This window comes from Carassius auratus, unplaced genomic scaffold (assembly GCF_003368295.1).
Source record: "Carassius auratus strain Wakin unplaced genomic scaffold, ASM336829v1 scaf_tig00028481, whole genome shotgun sequence".
In the NCBI taxonomy this organism is placed as follows: Eukaryota; Metazoa; Chordata; class Actinopteri; order Cypriniformes; family Cyprinidae; genus Carassius; species Carassius auratus.
This window is the reverse complement of record NW_020525691.1, coordinates 76,395-98,816: the sequence shown is the minus strand read 5'-3', so window position 1 is coordinate 98,816 and position 22,422 is coordinate 76,395. Positions and strand designations below refer to the sequence as shown.

Sequence of the window (22,422 nt, the reverse complement as noted above, 5' to 3'; positions counted from 1 at the left end):
TGTCTGTCCTGTAGGCTAACATTTGATCTATTCTGTTTTGAAATATTGTTTATATAGTGTGCACTGGTCAATTGCGCTTTATTTATTTATTTAGCTGTTGTTTTGTTTCAGCTGTTGTTATACTTATCTTTCATTTGTTTTGTTAAAATGTTTTCATATTATGCCCTTCATTTGAACCATTTTGCTGTATAAATAATGTTAGTAAGTGCTGTCAAATGATTAATCGTGGTTAATCACATCCAAAATGTACTGTATATATTTATCTTATATATATAAATAAACTCACAAGCACCCAAAACAAAAACTTTAGTATTTATGTGATTTAATTGCAATTAATCATTTGACAACACTAAGTATTGGAACAGTAAAGACAAAATAGCTTTCTCTGCTGTGGACTCAAGACATTTGCAAATATGATAAAAAAATGAATATGCGACAAACCTACAGAAGGTAACATTTTATTATTAGGTCTTTCGACACATAAATGTTTTACCAAATAAAAAGGACAGCACTTTTAGAGTTCATCACCATGTGAGCATAAGTTTTGGAACAGTTGAATTTAAGGCAGATTAAAAGCTAATATTTAGTTGCAGATCCCTTGCATGCAATCAGAGCGAGTCTGCAACCCATAGACATCACCAGACTATTGGTCTTATGCTTTGAAATGCTTTTCTCCAGCCTTTCCTGCAGCCAATTCCAACTGTTGCTTGTTTTGGGGAGTTCCTGTCTTTAGTCTATTCTTCAGCAGTTCAGCATTTGCAGTTCCCTTTTTTCTTCACACTTTTGCTTTCCAATCACTTAGATAAAGGTGCATCTTTGTCTCATCGATCCATCAACTCAGTTCCAAAACACTACTGGCTCACATTTGTGAAGAATCTTGCCTTTCTATTTTTGGTGCTGATCAGAGGTTTGCATCTTGCTGTGTAGCTTCTGTAATTCTGTGTCAAATTCTCCTGCGGACTGTAGATTGACAGATCATCAACCCAGTTTTCTGGAGGTTGTTGCTGATTTTACAGATACTGTATGTATTTTAGGGTTCATTTGCACAGCTTTTATGATTTGCTGTCATCAACTATTGTTGTTTTTCTCAGCCAATCAGGTCATCGTTGGTTGCTGATGTCGCCGGTAGTTTCCAAACTCTTGATTTATCCATGCCCTTTGTTTTTCTTATCGTTCTAATTGACTTCCTCTTTTCTTTTAGCATCCAAATTGCTTGCTTTTCTTTTAGAGTCGGCTTGCTCGTCTTTATCCTGGTTTGTGTGCGTCATCATCGAATGCAAGACTTAGAATGCAGAAGCAATGGATACAACTGATAAGACTCATTCCCTGTTTTTAATATCTGAAGAATTAATGCAACAGGACACAGCTGAACACTTAGAAAGATATATTTATTTTTATTTTTATTTTTTTAAAGGTTTTGAAACGGAGTGATATGGAAATTAAGGTTTGTTATAATTATAATTTTTATTATATATATATATATATATATATATATATATATATATATATATATATATATATATATATATATATATATATATATATATATATGAATAACATAAAAAACGTAACTGTACGTTCAAATATTTCTCAGCTAGGTAAACTTTTTTTTTATTTATCAAAATTGTTCCAAGCAATAATTTAGGTTAATAGGCATTATTCTGAAATGAAATAACTTTTGTAAAATGAATGGGCTTTAGCCTGAACCATTACTAGTAATTTTTTTTACCTTTTTCTGTGTCTGCGCTCGGCTGTTTTTATCCTGTGGCTTAGCACCTGCTTTCCTCTGTTTTGGGATTTTGTTTATAGCTCTGGATGTCTGCTCCATGTCCGTTTCCATTACCCATCTGCGTCTGAAGCGTCTGGCTCACATTGCTATCGGTTTTCACGTGTCAGAATAGCTTAGAGAGAATGACACAGAGTTTACTGTATTCATTAAGCCCCAAACAACTGTTTTTTTTATGGACTCATTATGCATTTTTTAGTTAGGTGTGTGTTTTATGGTCTCATTTAGAGTTGCGGAGTAACAACCTTGCTCTGAGCAAGAACAACCCAGGGAATGTTGGGCCTAATTACTCAGCACGCCGTCCACATCTTCCACTTGTTAGGCCGTACTTTGTGTTTTCAGGAGACTACGTGCATGGATCCAAGACGCATCGCATAATAACTAGCAGAAGAAATTATTAAAGGACTTGAAGATATTAAGAAATTAAATTGAAAAATTGTAACTTTGACCTGTGGAAATGATAATCAAAGACATAGCTGTCTAATAAGTCGCAGTGGTGATAAATCAGGAGAATGAAATATTGTGACGTATGGAGAATGTGTGCTCAGATATTCTTTTATTAATGATTTCTCTTCTCTTGTCTTCTTCAGCTCCTAACCCGTGTGCTGGTAACAAAGGAAGAGGCCCGTGTTCTCACCTCTGCCTTATAAATTATAATGGCTCTGCATCTTGCCTCTGTCCACATCTCATGAAACTGTCGGCCAACAACCGAAGCTGCCAAGGTGAGCTCAGGCTGTCTGCTGGACTGTAGATTTCACTTTTTACGAGACATGTATACAGTTTTATGCAAAAGTTTGGGAACCCCTTGCAGAATCTGAAAATGTGAATAATTTTAGCAAAATAAGAGACATCATACAAAATGCAAGTTATTTTTTATTTAGTACTTGTCCTGAGAAATACATTTTACATAAAAGATGTTTACATATATTCCACAAGACAAAACAATAGCTGAATTTATACAAATAATACTCTTCAAAAGTTTGAGAACCCTTGGTTCTATGGGATTTTTATTTTTTTTTTATTTTTATTTTTTTTTTGTGTGATGGTGGTTCATGAGTCCCTTGTTTGTTCTGAACAGTTAAACTGAGCTCTGTTCTTCAGAAAAATCCTCCATATCCTGCAGATTCTTCAGTTTTCCAGAATCTTTTGCATATTTGAACCCTTCCCAGCAGACTGTATGATTTTAAGATCCATCATTTGACACTGAGGACAACTGAGGGGCTCAAACACAACTATTAAAAAAGGTTCAAACATTCACTGATGCTCCAGAAGGAGAAACAGTGCAAGGAAAATCCGGGGGGTGAAATCTTTTGAGTTTTTTCTGAAGAACAGAGCTCAGTTTAACTGTTCAGAACAAACAAGAAACTCCTGAACAACCATCACAAAAAACACAAAACACATTTCCACAGATTCTGCAAGGGGTACCCAAACTTTCACATGAAACTGTACATATATATATACATATATATATATATATAATGTACATTGATGCTTGATTGTTTCCTCATAAAAATTAGTGATCCACAATTGAATGGAGCTGATATAAAGCAGAATGTCTAATATTGGAATAATTATAGCGTGTATCAGGAGACTTTTGTGACCTACCTAAACTCATTACAGACTGAAATGGAGATCTCTCTTTTCCTGGTCGCCCCAGAGATCTCTCTGGAGGTCAAGAAAGGAGAATTTACAGTATGAGTCCTTTGAGCTTTATGTCTTTATAGCGCTGCCTTTGTAAGGACACTCAATTCCCCTTATTATATTTGTCCCGCTAACTGATTTAGGTCATATTTTTCATTCGCCGAGATACTAGAGACAGAGAAATAGAATTCAATTGAGAATGAATTTGAGTTGATTATATATTTATGTATCTGTGAACAGGTGTGAGGAAGTTTCTGTTATATGCTCGGAGATCTGAGATTCGAGGAGTGGACATCGACAAGCCGTACCTCAACGTCATCATGGCCCTCACCGTACCCGATATCGATGATGTCTCGGCGATGGATTACGATGCTGTAGATGAGAGGATTTACTGGGCCGATGTTAAGACCCGAACGATAAAACGGGCTTTCATTAACGGGACCAAACTCGAAACCCTCCTTTCTGGAGGTATGTTATGTTCCACTTTGACAGTTAACTGTACTGTAACTGTAAACACACACACACAACACTTTGTTTTATGTGATGAAAAGATGCTGATTATGTGTTGATAACATCTGTATTTCCAGACTTATCTAATATCCGTGGCCTGGCTATTGACTGGCTGTCGAGAAACATGTACTGGATGAGCTCAGACAACGACGAGACCCACATTAACGTCGCCCGTCTTGACGGATCCCTCAAAACCACCGTCGTTCACGGCATGGACAAACCCAAGTGTCTCGTCCTGCATCCATCTAAAGGGTAACAGCAAAAACCACACTAACAATTAGCCATATCCATATTGGAGAAGTTACGGGCTTTGTGTCGCGAAAGATCGCTATCCTATTTATTAGTAAGTAATTGCACACTTCCGTCGAATTGTCACCTTTTGTTACTGTCAAAGCTGCGTCTGAGAAACATCAGTTACAGAGCTAATTACTGAACAGGTCTCTGTTTGTATGCAGCGTGCACAATTAACTAAAGTTATTAGAGTCATTTTATAAGAGTTGATTAAGACTGACAAATCGTTGTAGCCGTGAATACTCTTTAATGATGTCAAACCAATCTGAAGTGTGAATTTATCTTACCCTAGTTGGGCTGGTCAATGACAGCTTTTTAATTAGCATACATTATAATTCCAAGCATGCAAGCTAATTAATGCTATGTAATCGCAATTGTTTACATGAGATTTGAAACGCGATTCTGTAATCCATTGATGAATCTTGATCACAGTACAGTGCGCTTGTTGTTGTCAATATCTCTCGTGATCTTTGCCCCTCATGTCGTTTTTTTTTTGCTCTCTCCAGCTGTCTTCTCATTTTAGCTTCCAACCTCATCGACATTTCTGAAAGTCATTTGTCACGTAGGTTCATGAGGGCCATCAAGATGTATGAAGGAGATAGAGACAGCTTTATTTGATTGTTTTGTGCTCTGTTGTGATTGGGAAGATAAAGTTCTTTGCTACCTTCCCGACCTTCACACGGGTCGTGATCCTTACACAGAAGAGTCCCATCCTTCATCTCCAAGACTCATCCATCTTTCTGAATGATTCTTGTTTTTGTTGTGGTCCACAGGAAGATGTTCTGGATGGATGGAGGCACTATAAATATGGCCAACATGGATGGCAGCAACATCAAGATTTTGCACCAGAACCAGAAGGAGCCTGTTGGTAAATTGATGTTCCAAAACCTGCAGTAGTGAGATGTGTACTTACTGTTTTAAGGCAAAATGGTTATGGATTCTTTCTGTGATACTTTCTTTTGGTCCAAATCTAAGGCATATGTCATCTGTGGAGAAGGCAGTAGTTGGATGAATTACGATAGAGTAAAAATATATTAATCCAAAATGGTGTTAGTTTGGTATTATTGAAAGTTTTATTTATATTGTTTTAGGTAAATTATATATATATTTTTCTCTTCTACGTGAATCTGGAAATGAAATATTATTTTAATTTATTTCAAGTAAATTGCATTTGCTTCGCCTTTGTCTGTTTTGCCTGTTTTGTCTCGACTGCTTTCATCTGTTTTGCTTTGCTTTAGTCTGTTTGCATAGCTTTTTTGTTTTGCTTTGTTTTTCTTTGCTTTGCTTTTGCTTTTCTGTTTTTTTTTTCTGAAGCAAAGAAATGCAAGCCAAACAGAACAAAAGCAAAGCAAAAGCAATCTTTTGCTTTGCTTTTGTTCTGTTTTGCTTGCATTTCTTTGCTTCATTTTTCTCTTGCTTTAGTCTGTTTTGTGCTGCTCTTGCATTGCTTTTATATTTTAGTTTGTTTTTACTTTGCTCGTGTCTGTTTTGGATTGCTTCTCGTTATTTTGTCTGCTTATCTTTGCTGCATTTTGCTATAGTCTTTTTTATTTACTTTTGTATTTGTTTTGCTATTCTTTACTTTGATTTGCATTGCTTTCATCTGTCTTGCTTTGCTTTTCTTTGTTTTGCTTTTGTTTCGGTTTAGTCTGTTTTGCATTGCTTTTGTTTCGCTTTGCATTTATGTGCTTCATTTTGCTTTGCTTTTTTTTGTAGTCATCTGTTTTGCTTTGCTTTTGATTTAGTCTATTTTGTGTTGATTTTGTTTGTTTTGTTTTGTTTTGCTTTCATTGGTTTTGCTTTTGCTTTGGTTAAGTCTGTTTTGTGTTTCTTTTGATTTTCTTTTGTTTCACTTTTTGCTTCGCTTGGCTTTTTGTTTTTCTTTGATTTGCCTTTGTCTGTTTTGCATTTTCCTTTTTTAATTAAATTATTTAGTGCTCTTATTTATTTTTAATTTTTTTGCAAACCGCATTATGTAAGATGTTAGCAACACTGTTTTCTTTGCTTTAATGTTTGTTTCACTTTTGTGCTTTTACTTTTGAGAAATTAGAAATTTTAGAAGAAATTAGACATTATCTTATTTAACATTTGCAGGATCACATGGCCTCATGTACATGTATTTACTATCACTGTATGTGAGAATAAGGACACCATTTACTCATTCCTCCTCTTCCTCTAGGCCATGTCTGTTGAAATCATAATATCAATAGTAATTTGGTCTGAGTTGTAGCCCTAGGTATTGCTTGAGCACTCTAAGATGTTCGTGGTTCTCCCCTCAACTCTTAATTAAAGCAAAATCTCCCTGACATGCAGTACGTGTGATTACGGCCTGAGACAAATCTTAGATAACGCGGTTATCATTATGATGTGAACAAGGGATTATTGCAGATGAAGGAAATAAAAAGAGAGATCAACCTTTTGCACTCTATTTGAACACTATTTATGCTGTGCAGCAAATAAACATGCTTTGCTGTAGGGGAAATTGCAGATTTCAAATAACCAGACAGGTTTTGTTAGTGCCGATGTGTGTTGATATTCATAATATGAAACAGTGTTCGGTTCTTTGTTATTTAAATTGGCTATGTTGAACAGAAACATCTCTTGTCACAAGATAAGGTCAAATAATGAAGTTTGGGATAAATCTGTTTACTCTTGAGCATCTGTTCAAAGGTATATTTCACCAAATAAATAAATAAATAAATTGCTGTAATTTTCTCTCCCTCATGTCTCCCAAACACAAACTGCTTTCCAAACCCAAACGTATCTTATACTCACCAATGCTGTATTAATTTGTTAAAATAACACAATAAAACAGTAACATTTAGAAATGTTATAACAATTTAAAATAACTGTTTACTACTGTAAACTATTATAATGTAGTATTTATTCCGTGATGCAAAGCTGAATTTTTATCAACTTTACTTCAGTCTTCAGTGTCACATGATCATTATTATATATAAACTGATATATGTATATGTATTTTATTTAAGAGCCATTGCTTTACATGCTTTCATATTTTCTTTGTGCTTTCCAGGGCTGTCAATCGACTACTCGGCCAACAAGCTATACTGGATAAGTTCTGGAAACGGAACCATTAATAGATGTAACCTGGATGGGAGTGGTCTGGATGTGATTGACAGCTTGAAAAAAGAGCTCCGGAAAGCCACGGCATTAGCAGTGATGGGTGAGTAAAGGCTGTTTTCATCAGCATTTGATTTAGTAAGGTTAATTATAACCAAGCAAATAATGGAGCTATTTAATTAGTAAGAAGATAGACAGTATAAATGGTTTGTGAACAGCGGCGTGTGAATGAAAAGGAACAGTTTTTATGCTGAATGTGGGCATGTGGGTTTTTGTTAAGGCTTAATTGTGGAGCTGTTTTAGTACACTGCAATTACAAATCAATTGAGAGCGATTGTTGTTTTCAAAGGGCTTGAATCGCAACACTGTTCATGTTCTGAGATGTGTTTTTTCTTGAACTTTGATGACTCACGACTTTTGATGTCACAGCTGTGTTTGCTGATTGTCGCAGCTCTGTGGGGTTTTTGAGACTCGGCCAAAGACAGATATGAATTTGCGCTGTCATTTTACATGTGGCTTCTGACTCATGGTTGATTTTCCGTGCAAATCTTATTTATTTTTTGTTACATTTTTTTTGTGACGTTCACATTTATTCATTTAGCAGGTGCTTTTATGTAAAGCAAATGAGGAAATCCGAGTGATTTGTCAATACGAAGGAAACCGTATCAACAATAAAGACAGCATACAATTTTTAATTGCTTGTGATGTTTTTTCTGGATAAAAGTATCTGCTAAGTGAGCAAATGTAAATGTAAAATGGTTATTCACAACTCATTTAACTTCTGTTATGGGGCTTATTCCTAAATGACCTGATTTGATTGGACCTGTAAAAAGAGAAAAAAACATGTTGGAAAATCACATTTTGGGTTGTTATAGGAATATTTCTGGATTAGAAAATCTGTAGTGAAATGTTTTAAAATATATATTTCTATAGTAGGTTTAAGTTTATCACATTACTCTGCCAACTGCAAAGCTAGCTGATTGTTTCCCAATTTTATTTTATTTTTTTAGCTTTTTGTTTTCCGTTTTGTTTGCTGGTTTTATTTTGCTATTGTTTGTTTAGTTTCATTTTGCTGTTTTTGTTTTGTTTGCTCAGCATTTTGTTTTGTTTTCTCTATTTTTTTTTTTTTTTATAGTTTTTGTTCTGTTTTGATTTGTTTGCTCAGTTTTGTTTTTGTTTAGTTTTTTGTCTTGTTTTGTTTGCTGTTTTTTGTTTCAGTGATTTGTTTTGCTCTTGTTTGCATTTTGTTTTGTTATCCTCGCTTTACTCTCCAACCTTGGTCTCCGCTCACATAATGCAGAATATTAACCTTTAGGCCAATTTATGCAAATTTATACTTTGCAGTAAGTTTATGTTAGTTAGATATTGTTAGATATCTCTCTCTCCACCTTCAATACCACGACTTAGGTGCCCTTGAGCAAGGCATCGAACCCCCAACTGCTCCCCGGGCGCCGCAGCATAAATGGCTGCCCACTGCTCCGGGTGTGTGCTCACAGTTTGTGTGTGTGTGTGTGTGTTCACTGCTCTGTGTGTGTGCATTTCGGATGGGTTAAATGCAGAGCACAAATTCTGAGTATGGGTGACCATACTTGGCTGAATGTCACTTTCACTTCATTTCACTTCATATTGCATAAACTAAAATTAACAAAGAGAGAAAATATTTTCACATCTTTTGTTAATGTTAAACATAATGACTGTTCATTATTAGTTTATGTTAATTCGATCCAGTAAATAATATTAACAGAGACAGCTTTTGATTTAAAAAAATGTAACAGTAAATGTTGAAATTAAAATATGGAACCTTAATGTGAAGTGTGAAGGGGGAAGAAAAATGTTAACAAAAAAATCATATGTAAACAGTTATTTAATAATGTAGTTAATAATATATAATCAGTTTTTATTTCTCACTCTGATGGATTGTGCACAAAAAGAAAGTACATATAGGGTCAGTTTTGATTTCATATTGTCTATAAAAAAAACAAAAAAAATTTATATTGACAATAAACACCCCAGGCCATAGTTACGTTCTTAAAACATATCATTTTTTTATTTGGTGAGAGCAGATACAGTGTTTCAATTTTAGTGTCTTTCTCTCACATAAAGAAACTCAATGAAGCACTTGCCCGTGTGCCCCTCTTGTTTCCATCATTTCATTTCCTTTGACCCACTGCATGACTCTGTCCAGAGGGGTTCTGGGATCACGGTGCTCATTTTTCATTATTTGTGGATTGACATTAATCTGTTTAAGAGTAAAACAGCTGGTTCATGAGGATCATCAGCAAAAGACAGCAGTTCTGATGAGACGTCTTACCTTTACACTCAAAAAAATGAATTTTTAGTTTTGTTCACTTTACCTGAACAATTCATGTTGAATTAATGCCATTTTGGCTATTTTTCATTTCAACATGATTGTGTCATGTTAAACTGACTTAAACCTGTCTCTCGTTGGTTTAACATAAAGTTTTCATTTTGAAAGAACATGTTTCAATCAAGTCCCTCAAAATAAGTTTTACACTTCCCATCATGCTTTGCACAGGACTGGATATGGGGAGAGAAAATGTTGAAATAAAGTGTTATTTTATGCAGTTTTTAATAAAATGTGATAATAAGGAGACTTTTTCATGTATAATGCTCTATTATGTGGGCATTTTAAAAAACTTTATATTGGTGTATTTTGTGCGAGTTACCATTGTGGTGAAGTGTGGAGCTTGTGGTTGGGTTGAGGACCTGGTTGAAAGAACGTCTAAAATACTTAATTTAAAAAAAAAGCAACTTTAATGAGAGTGCTAGTGTATGATGTACACATAGTAACATCCTTAAACTGCAAACAATTAACATCATGTGTAAAGAAAAGTTATATCTTACTTGCTAATGTTTTTATAACACTTTGGCTAAACTTGCATGGACAGTGGTTCTTCATGATGTAAACATATTATCTCTACTCAGATATTTCATGTAGGATGAACTAAAGCAAACTGAGTAAACTCAACTAAAGGTAGACAAGTCCTTATAACTTGATTTATTCATGTCCAAATAACATGGTACAAACATGTGGAACCACTGTCCATGATAGAATCATGTTCAGCCAAAGAGTCATTTTTTTGAGTGTAGCATTCAGGAGACAAAACGTCCTGATTTCCAGGGATAAGAAGATTTTGAAGCTTAATAATTGCACCAAATTATAGAGGTCATTGATGTTAATGGGCAAAAACTGCATGATAGAAGTAATTGGGCTATATTTTGGGTAAATATCCTTGAGCTGTCAGCAGGCAGGTATATTTCAGGTCATTTAAAGACCAGGACAGGTCCCATATGAGTAGAGATAAGGTTTTAAAACGTTTACTTAATTAGTGTTTTCATAAAAAAATAAAAATAAAATAATATATATATATATATATATATATATATATATATATATATATATATATATATATATATATATATATATATATATATATATATATAAATATATATTATTTGGAGATTTTACAACTGCTCATCTGATCAGAATTAAAGATTTTAGATATAGAGATAATTAGATATAATGGATAATTATTTACAATAATAATGAACAGGTTTTTTTACACATTATGTGAATATTATATATTCAATACAGTTATAGTAAACAATTATTAATATTTATAATTTGTAATTCATTTGATATATTCAAAATAGGTTTTAACATTTACCAAAACCCCTTTATTTATATTATTATAAAACTGCTTTAATATAAAATTAACTGCAAATTAATATTAAATTCTGTTATTAGATTTTTTTAAACAATGGCTTGGAACATAATATAAATGCAGTTTAAATTAATTTACAATAAATATGCACAACACATTTTTGTTTGTATATACACAAATTGTTTCAATATAAATTGTCAAGCTGATTTTTTATTTTATTTTATTTTTTAGATTTAAATGAATTTTACTTATATGTGTGATCATTTTTATTAGTTTATTATCTTTTTTAAATCAATCATTGTGTGATGTTCTGAAAAGACTTATTTTAGGAGTAATCATCCTTTGCTTTGTGTACATAACATTCCAAATAAAACAGAAAAGTAATTAAATGTGTAAAAAAATATACAAAAAACACTTTTGTGAGTACATTTTTAATGTATGATTCAATGCAGAATCCAATCCATGCGGATATCCGACTCATTTTTTATTACATTTCCTAAAACAACTATATTGCCGCTCAAATTATAACTCATTTGATTTGGCTTATTCCACCCACGGCAGTTTCTCAGTAAGTCTGTGTAATATTGCGAACGATGAACCTGAGGTAAAAGATCTTAAATCTTGGGGATTGCATGAGATAAATCATTTGCCCAGCCAAACATGCCAAATGTGGATGTATCATTCGATTAAACCCCGAGGAACAACCTGTTCTCGCTTCTCTTGCTGTATCATCCTCTCAAACCCTCTCTAAATTGGATACTGATTTTGCCAACCACTAATACAATCAGATTGAGCACCATCTCGGCAATCAGCATCTGTTAGCTGGTAATGGAGTGATGGTTGAAGTCTGTTCTGTCTGCTTATCCACATCGAACACTGTTTACTCCTCTCATATATCAGGAGCCATGCTACTGTATATAACACCCTAATATTTTATATACAGGTGTATGTTAGAAGGCACCTACATATTATAATATCAAACCAGATGGTAACAAAGGAATTTGTGTTTGAATCATACAGCACAGAAATTCGTGACAAAAATACATCGGCTTTCATTTGAAGACACATAATAAGACGCTCTCACTTTATTTCTTCCTTTCTCTATTCTGCTGGATTAGGCAACTGAACTTCGTCTGACACATTCTTGGTTCTCATATCAGGGCCATTTGATTATTACACTCGTTTGTTTAATATTAATGTCTAATTAACCCCCTTTTTTTACCAGGTGCCCCGGGAGTGAGGAAACAAGTAAAGAGATAATGAATTATTAATGGCTTCTTTTGCGTTTTTCATTTTCTTTGTCATTGTTGTCTTTGAATGACATAGTCGGCTCATTCTTACACTTGAAGAACTTATGACCCTTATTTGGGAAGTAATTAATCTGATGAATAAAAATGAAGCTATGAGAGTTAGAAGTTTAGTTTGTTCAATGACATTTACGCACAGTGAAAGTCAACCAAATTGAAAATACGTATATACAACAAAAAAGTGGACAAAAGACTTCAGACTCTGTTTTATGTCATTATAATGAAATATAAATGGCGGGAAATTCAATGAAAAATGATTTACATATCAAAAATAATCGTTAATAGTTATGTCAGTGTAGTGCTGTGTAAGTACACCCAATTTAGAATAATATCCATTTATATGTCCTTTGTTTGGGAAATATTTAATATGATGAATACAAAATGAGGCTATGAAAGTTCGAAGTATAGTTTGTTCAATTACTTTAATATAAAATTAAATGTACACAACTTTCAACAACAACAACGAAGATAAAAGGACAAAAACTCCAGACACCGATATCCACTTAAAAAGAAGAAGAAAGAAAACATTTCCATATCAAACGAGCCCTTATAGTCCTGTCAATATAGTGGTGTGAAAAAGTAAGTGCATCCCATCAAAAGTCCCTTTTTTTCAATGCACATGGACTTATTGAAACTATAACTTTATTCGGACCGTATTTATGGCTGAACTCCAGTGAAAACTGGACTTTAAAATCTTCAGTTGTTTTCTTTCAAAAATAAGCACACCCTATTAAAATGTATTTATTATGGATGTGCTCCTCTGATTTACTATTTTTAAAGCATTGATAGGCTGAACGTTATGCAGTTTAACAATCAACAATGAAAACTGGACTTGAGATTTTTTATTCAACACAGATATCTACAGAAACTCAATTAAAAAGTAAGTGCACCCAATAGATAATGTTTTTAGCAAATTGTTACATGCAGCTAGGGCATATTATTGATTTCGACATAATGGTACCATAGACTTAATCAAAATAGACTGGTTTATTGAAGTTTATATCAGGTTCTTTCTCTTTTTTTACGATGTTCTGCAAATTTGCACTTATAATTGTAATTTTGGGCATTAAATGTAGGGGTGTGTTTACTTTTGAAAATCTCACATTTCTAGCCACATTTTCATTTGGATCAAATTAAATCTGTACCCTTACTCTATTCAGGAATGTTCTCCACCACGGAGAATCTAAACGATCCTCTGCTGTGCCCTACGTGAAGTATAAAACAACACTGTTCGCCGTAATTCATTTCCCCTGCGTTTGTGTCTGCCAACGGCTGATAGCTTCAGCTCAGGCCGAGTGCTAAGAATAGTCCTGCTTGCTTTTGGCGTCTGTATGTAATCCATTCAGGCCTGCCAGGGGACTAAGATGCTGCTTCTCACACCTATGGGATTCATAAGTGCTGGGAGGGTGGGTAGAACAGGGGTAATGTAGCGTTGTTTCGCGCCGAGGGACGGCTCCTTCTTCAATCTAAGACATGACTCGCAAGTAATATGGGCAGAGGAATGTGTAGCTCGTCGTGAGCGGTTCGGGTCACCGGGGAAAAGGATGTTGGGAGACTGTGGCACACTTGCATGCCTTTTTATGATGTGTAATCACAGAGGGTGTGTGAGTCCCAGTTGGTTTTCTCGGTGTTGTACCATTTCTTGAAGGCTGATTTGACATGCCATAGGGCTTAGCGGATTTGCAGTGTGCTGTCCGCAGCAAAGAAATACAGCATGGATAAAGACATATTTCACCCGGTTCAATTTCAGAGAGGACAAATTTGTACAGTAAAGTCAGTGTTGGGGTAGTTACTAAAAAAAATTTAATTAGTTACTAATAGTAAATTGTAATGAGATTACTTTACTAGTTACTGCATATGAAAAGTAGCTTCACTACTTATTACTTTACTTTACTTTTTTTGGGGGCCCTGTAAAATCTGTTTTATTTTTTCCAAATTCCATTTTTCTATTAAATTTTTCTGGATTCCATTTTTTTTTTTTTTTTTAACTCCTTTTTAATGGTTAAATTTAATTGTATTAATCAAAAAGCATGTCTAATTAATTTAAATCATAACACTTATACATTTTCACAGAAATGTATTAAAAGTAAACAAAAAAATACATGTTTAGGGCCCTATGAAATGTTCTTTTTTTCTTCAGCATATGTTTTATTTTTTTGCATGTGTAATTATTTAAATGTATAAAAACAACTTAATCTATTCATTTTTTCTTAAAATAGCCTTATGAAATGTTTTTTTCCCCATCAGAAATTCTGTTGTGTATTAAAATTTTTCTGGTTATCAAATGAAGGTATAAAATATTAATTTTGATTTTCTTTTAAATAATGAAAATTAAGAAAACTTTATTTGTTGGTAAAAAAAGGGGATTTACTATTAAAATTAAAACATGGGAGAAATGTTAAGCAGGAGATGCCTCAAAGCGCGAGAAATAAAGTTTTCCCAAGTAACCGCTATAAACAAAGGAGCACTGAGCTCACAAACGCTGTTTTATCAGGCATATAACATGCAAGTCTTTCTTCAGAAATACAGTGATATAAAAACACCTGTGTCTTGTTTTGATATTTAAACATATAAATTTAAGGAATTATTATTATTATTATTATTATTAAACGTGCAGTGCGTGCTCGTGTTTATTCAACAAAGCCTTTTGGAAAAAACGTTTAGTTTTAAAATCGTGGCGAGTCTCCAAAAATAAATAAATGTATGGTAAACACATCCCACATCACAACCACCTGAGCCCAACTTCAGTCTACTCATCACCTTAACTTTAACTGCGTTGGTAGAAGGCACAGCAGCCAGATCGATATACACAACACAGACCGGAAGTTAATTTAGGGCCAGGCGAGGATGCCCAATGAAACCGTCTGTAAGATAACATTTCGGCACTTGACAAACAGAGAGCGACTCCTAGCACTTAAAGCATCCCATCCCAGTAGATGTTGGGAAACGCACATCAAACAATAACGAACGTAGAAAACACTCTTAAGCGCTAAGATCAATCGTTATCGGGAAACCCGGCCCAGAACTTTACACACATGCAAACACAGCATTTGTAACGCAGGAAAGCGTGTTCCTATAGTCTAGTAAAGTAGTGTAGTTACCAATATTATTAGAGTAATGTGTTACTTTACTTCGTTACCCAAAAAAGTAATATAGTTACTTTAATCCATTACTTTGTAACTCATTACCCCTAACACTGAGTAAAGTGATATAATCTATGCCCAGATGTACTGTAGTCAATAAAGCTATAGCTAAATAATTAAAAAAATCATTAATTAATTCATCAATCTATTAATTAATCAAATTATTTATTTATTAATACTATTACTACTTGCATTTCTTATTTGTTGCATATTTATTTAAATTATATTGAATACATTTCTTTCAAATGTATTTATTAGTTATGAATATTTAATTAATAATAACCTAGATTTAATAATGGTTTATTATTGAAAGTAATGTAAAATAATTTATGCGCATAACTTTTTGAGATAAAGTCAAAAGGGTTTATTCAGAAATGTCTGTTATGATGAAATGGTGACATTTAATTTCTTTCATTTTCCTTTGGATTTTAACCTGAAAACTTGATGTTGAAAAAAAAAAGTTTGTGCGAATGTTACTTGTTAAATTTAAATTAAAAATAGAGATTTAAGTGTTTTTCAGCTGTTCAGAAGCATGATTTTCTCTCTAGGTGGGAAGTTATGGTGGGCAGATGATGTTCTCGCTCAGCTGGGAACCATCAACAAGAGGGATGGAAAAAACCTAACGGTTCTTCGGAATAAGACCACAGGCATCGTCCACATCAAAGTGTATGACAAAGACAGTCAGAAAGGTAAAAAGAAACATATTCCGGAATGTTTTGTCTAAAATAAAATCCAGACTCAACAGCTTCTAAAGAGTGACTAACATCAAATGTTTTTTTTTCTTTTCTTTACAAAACACAAGTGATATCAAGAGTTTACACACCTTTTAATCAACGAGTTACCTTCATTGACTTCCTTGAATTTAATGAGTTTTTTTACTTATTATTTAATCATAATTATAATTATATCAAATATATCAGATATCAAATTATAATTATTAAATAATAGATTAGAACTATAACAACATATAATTGTATTAATTGTATTATATATATATATATATATATATATATATATATATATATATATATATATATATATATTTGTTTTATTTTAGTTGTGAAGAAAATATTTTTTTAATTTTGTTTCTTCATTTAATATTTATTTTTAGTTTTTTTTACAATGACAGTAATATATATATATATATATATATATATATATATATATATATATATATATATATTTTTTTTTTTTTTTTTTTTTTTACAGTTTTAATTTAAAGTGTTAATTTATATTACCTTAATTTTCAGACTCATTTCAAACTCATATTTCCATTAATGCCCCCAAGTAATAAAATCCTTGTCATTTCTTCAAGGTGTGGTTGGAGATGACTCTGATAGTGGCTCTGTTTCATAACGGATATGTTTCTACAGCCACACGTTGTCAAAGCCCTTTCCTTCTTATGAATTATGGCGAGAGACATTCATATCACTGACAGGTCTATTAGCAGAGGAGTTCTTGATCCTCTAAACGCTCTATTAGGATAAAAAACACTGGCAATTAGGGGCACTTTAAGGTACATCTTTTTGCTACCTTCTCAAATCTCATCATACCAATTAGCTTCCTCGTTTATCTCTCTGACACGGACCTCATGGGAGCGAAGGCCGTCTCATTACACCACTTCAAATGAGCTAACTGGGGTGATTCTGACGAAGTGTCCGAGGAACAAAGTCAAAGAGCCACCTTTTTTTTTTCTCCCCTCAACTTCATGTTCTTCTTCGTTTTTTAAGAATGTACACAAGCTAATCACCAAACTAGTTTGACAGATTAGCATTACATACACCTGTACGCATTCAAAAATTTTAACATTTTCTTTGTAGGTCGCAATCCTTGTGTACCGAACAATGGCGGTTGTTCCCAGCTTTGCCTTCCAACTTCTGAAACAACTCGGACGTGTTCTTGTACTACGGGCTACAACCTTCGCCCGGACCGCTTCACCTGTGAGGGTACGACCGTTAGTTGTGACCTCTGCATATGGACATAATTAACCTTCCGATCTCGGAGGCATTCATTATTTCACAAAAGCACATTGACCTGTGGCTGTTTTTTCTTTGCTAGGTCTTCAGTCTTTCCTGATGTACTCCGTTAATGAGGGTATACGAGGACTGTCTCTGGATCCCAGCGATAACTCTGAAGTTTTGATGCCTCTAACTGGCACTCTGTTCGCAGTGGGACTGGACTATCATGCCGGTAATTGCACTTTTTCTTATATTTTACATGAAGATAGAAAAAAATTAATAAAAAAAAAAAAGATATATATATATATATATATATATATATATATATATATATATATATATATATATATATATATATATATATATATATATATATATATTAATAATTTTATATTATGAATTAATATTGTTAGTTTACAATAAAATGATTTAATCAAAAATGATGTATTTCAGTTTTATCTTTAGTAATTATTTATAGTTTTTGATATGTATTTGTATTTCAGTTTGTTTTATTAATTGTACTGTTTTAGTTACCTGCCAAAGTAAAGTGTTTTATCTAAATGTTTCAGCTAATGTTTCTTTTTTATTTTGACTTTTCTTCATGTGCATGCATTTTTAAATCAAAAAGGAAACTCTATTTGAATCATTTATACTGACTTATGATATTATTTATACACTACAGTAATGTTAATTTGTTTTCTAAAATAACTTTTATTTTTGTTTTCAGTTTTAATTCAAAAAAATAAGTTTGTTGTAGTAATTTGGTTAGCTTTATTTTAACATTAATTTGTAATATTTTGGTTTTAGCTTTAATACGTTTTGTTTAGTCATATTTAATTCAATTAGTTTTAGTCATTAAAGGTGCCATCTGTAATGTTTGGCAAAAAAAACCAAGCCATACTCCACATTCCATACCAGATGGGGGCAGTATGCCTCAATAAAGTGAATTGGTCTACTCTGGAGTAACAAACGAGAAACGGCATAGTCTCTATGCTCCGCCCCTACCTTCACAACAACACTACAGCCTTAGCCGAAGCCTAACTGTGCTTTCACCCCGCCTGCGTCTAGAGCGTCAAAAATCGCTCTTGCCGCTCTGCTCACGACGCTGCAGAAAGATTTGTGAGCGCTCAGACGCTCTAACGTAGATCGAATGCTTATTTTGTATTTAAAGGGGCCGCAAAGCAAACAAGCTTGTTGATCTTGTGCAGACTAACCACAAGGAGTTATAAGTTAACCTCATTAAATATTGTTGTGGACGAAATATTAGGATCCTTTACTTAAAATGAACAATCTCAGACACCTTGGTCCACGTATCACTTTTAATTCATTTTTTATGTCCCTGTACACAAACGGACACATCATAGATTAATACAAACGCTAAACGGCAATAATCAACCTGTCCTTTATTCTGCTTGGGAACTAATGTGCCAACTCTCAAGCATTCACCGTGAGACACACGCAATTTACTCTTTTCACACGCTTTCACGCCACACATCAATTTTTTCACGCACAGAAAAAAAAACGAAGCAAAGAGGACACGGAGACCAACAGACTAGACAGAGCAGGTTAGTTATGATATAATAATAGGGCTGTGCAAAAAATCGAATGCAATTTTCATGCACCTCTCATCAGTAAAGACGCTCCTGTAATTAGAAGTATATCTCCAGCATGTGCGTTCAGATCAGGGTTGCCAGGTTTTCACAACAAATCCTGCCCAGTTGCTTCTTAAAACTAGTCCAAAACTAGCCCAATCGCGTTTCTGTCAGGTTCCCCGATAAAAATTGCTTCCCGGGGTTAAAATATAAATTTTTGGGAAGGGTTTCCCTGGTAAAATTAGCATTTTAGGGGCTAAATATCACGTTATTGGTATTGGGATTGCTTCAAACCGCGGACATGAAAAACAACCGCAGACTTGGCAACACTGGTTCAGGTGTAGCGGCAGTTACTACACAGAGCCGTAGTCTACCGACAACTAACACAAAATCGCTTTCAAAATCGACAAAGAATCACCTGCGATTTTAACATCGATTTTGTGTAGATTGTCAGTGAATTACGGCTCTGTGTAGTAAATGCCAACCAGTCTTGCCAAGTCTGTGGTGGTTGTTTTTCATGTCCGCGGGTCACAGCGACCCCAATACAAATAACGTGATATTTAGCCCCTAAACTGCGAATTATACCAAGGCAACCCTGCTAAAAAACGTATATTTTTACCCCGGGAAGCAATTTTTTATCCGGGAACCTCCCGGAAACGCGGGCAGGATTTGTTGTGAAAACCTGGCAACCCTGATCTGAACACACGTGCGGGAGATACACTTCCTAATTACAGGAGCGTCTTTACTGATGAGATGTACATGAAAATCGCATTCGATTTTTTGCACAGCCCTATATAATAAAATGGGTAACGTTAAGTTATAGCTAGCTAATTATCAAACGCAGCTACGGTTAGCCATCGCTAACATTAGCACGTTTATTGAACAGCCTTCGATACATTTCTATGTTATAACTTCCTGAAAACAAATACACAAACATATAAAACAAACTTCTAGCGAAATACTAACAGCATCTAACTTACCAATCCAAAAGAAACATTGCAAGTTCGGAGTCGAACCTCATTTCTTTCAGGTCTAAAGTGAAGTGACATTCAGCCAAGTATGGTGACCCATACTCAGAATTTGTGCTCTGCATTTAACCCATCCGAAATGCACACACACAGAGCAGTGAACACACACACACACACACTGTGAGCACACACCCGGAGCAGTGGGCAGCCATTTATGCTGCGGCGCCCGGGGAGCAGTTGGGGGTTCGATGCCTTGCTCAAGGACACCTAAGTCGTGGTATTTAAGGTGGAGAGAGAACTGTTCATGCACTACCCCCACCCACAATTCCGTCCGGCCCGAGACTAGAACTCACAACCTTTTGATTAGGAGTCTGACTCTCTAACCATTAGGCCACGACTTCCCCCTTCTATCAGTTGTCTCCAGCGATGGAAAGCAGTGCCGATGTTTACTCTGGTTCGGCATCTTTTCTTATCGGATTTGATTTGTGATTCTGAGCGTGGTTGTTTCCCTGTAGCGGGTGGTGGTCTCTTGCCAAGGGCTTGAGACATCCTTTCTCTCTCTTCCCTGAACTGAAATGAAGTACTGGGCTGTACTTTCCACATGATTGACATCAGGTTCAGGCATGCCCACAAGCCGTGCGAGTTATTTGTGTATTGCAGGTTGGCTGGTGGTTATGTTGCCCGCATACCGCCTCCCATGGCCGAAACTGGTATTACGACACCTGTCGGGCCAGGGCTAGTAATGCTAATTAAGGTTGATATCTCTGCACCACTATAACTTGACATTTTTTTAATGACATCATCGCCCTTATTTCTTCTCATTCTTATGATGCGTGTAGGTCATGTTATGGATATTTTTACCTCAATTTTTGCATATGGCACCTTTAAGCTAGTTCAGCATTTTAATAGTTTTTAGTGTGTTAAAAGTATTACATAAAAATTGTGTGATGTGGGGAAAATATTAGATTTTGTTCTACTATCTTCAATTAGGTAGAAATTTTTGATTCTTCTTAAATGAGCTGTTATTGTTCTTTGAATTAGTTGTGTATTTAGAAACCAATGCGATTAGGCATCGCCATGCCAAGTTTACAACATATCACCCCTTGACATGAAGAAAACATTGATTTGCAAGGTTCCTGCCAGTGTTTGGGACAGATTCATATAGTGCAATAATTGGACAGCTGTCACCGCACTGAGACAGAAATGCCACTTTTCGCATCAGCGACAGCCAGTTCGTAGCTCTGCATTTGCATGATAAAGCAAATATTGGCATTGCAATGCATTTCTATATTTTTCATTGCGAGATGAGGTGAAGGGATGCGAAATGCGGTTATGACAGAAGGAAGATAATCGAAAGAGATTAGCTGGACAGATGAGCCGATGCCTCATAACGATGTGAATGGGCTTTCATTGGAGTTTTTGTCATTATAAAAGGGATTTAACGTACATTTTTGAGTAGGCGAGGAGCTGGTGATGCATTAAGCTACGGATAATGTCATGCGGCCAAGTCAAAGCAATTTTTATGAAAAGCGTTTTGAAAGGGACAGACCATGGGAGCCAGGACAATCACGAGTACTTTGAACCTTTTTAGCCTCTATTGTTTTGGAGAAAAGGTGGGTTTGAATGAGAGCAAAAGGGCAAAGACATTTTGGCCAGCAGAAATAGACTCATTTTTGTAGGTAGAGCTTGTCATGCAGCTCTAAAAAAATACTTTTTTGAAGGCCGTGTTTATTCAAAATTGGCAGTTATTTGCTGCTGTGATGTAAATGGCAAATAAATAAATAAATAATATTTCATTCTTTTAAGAGCATTTTATTAATAAATGTTAATAATTGAAATAATTGTTGCATCAGTTACTATAGTTAATTAAAACATGAAAAGCTGTTACTTTTCTAAAAAGTAATATAAACTAATGAAAGTAATATAAACAAAATATATAAATCTTAAACTAATTTTATTTCAGCAAATTGCCAAAGCAATTTGATTCATCAGGGCTATTAAAATGAACTAAAACTATAAAAAACAAAGTATATATATATATATATATATATATATATATATATATATATATATATATGTGTGTGTGTGTGTGTGTGTGTATATATATATATATATATATATATATATATATATATATATATATATATATATATATATATATATATATATATATATATATATATATATATATATATTTATATATATATTTAAAAAGATGTAGCTACCAAAACAACTCAAACGGAAATAAATAAAGGAATAAAACCTATATGCAAAACAAAAACTACTAAAAAGTCAGAAACGCAACTAAATTACAAAGGTTTAAACTAAAATAAATATGAAACAGATAAAATACAAATAAAATCTCATTCAAAATATTAAAAACTTTAAAGTACCTTCAATTATACAAAAATATCAGTCACATGATATAATGTGATAAAAAAACGAAAATTCTACAATAA

The 22,422-nt window shown here is 34.0% G+C and overlaps 1 pseudogene; it reads left to right on the top strand.

Annotated features, from left to right (window-relative positions):
• The window catches only part of LOC113079523 (low-density lipoprotein receptor-related protein 1B-like), a 108,403-nt pseudogene that overhangs the window by 10,774 nt on the left and 75,207 nt on the right, over positions 1 to 22,422 (top strand).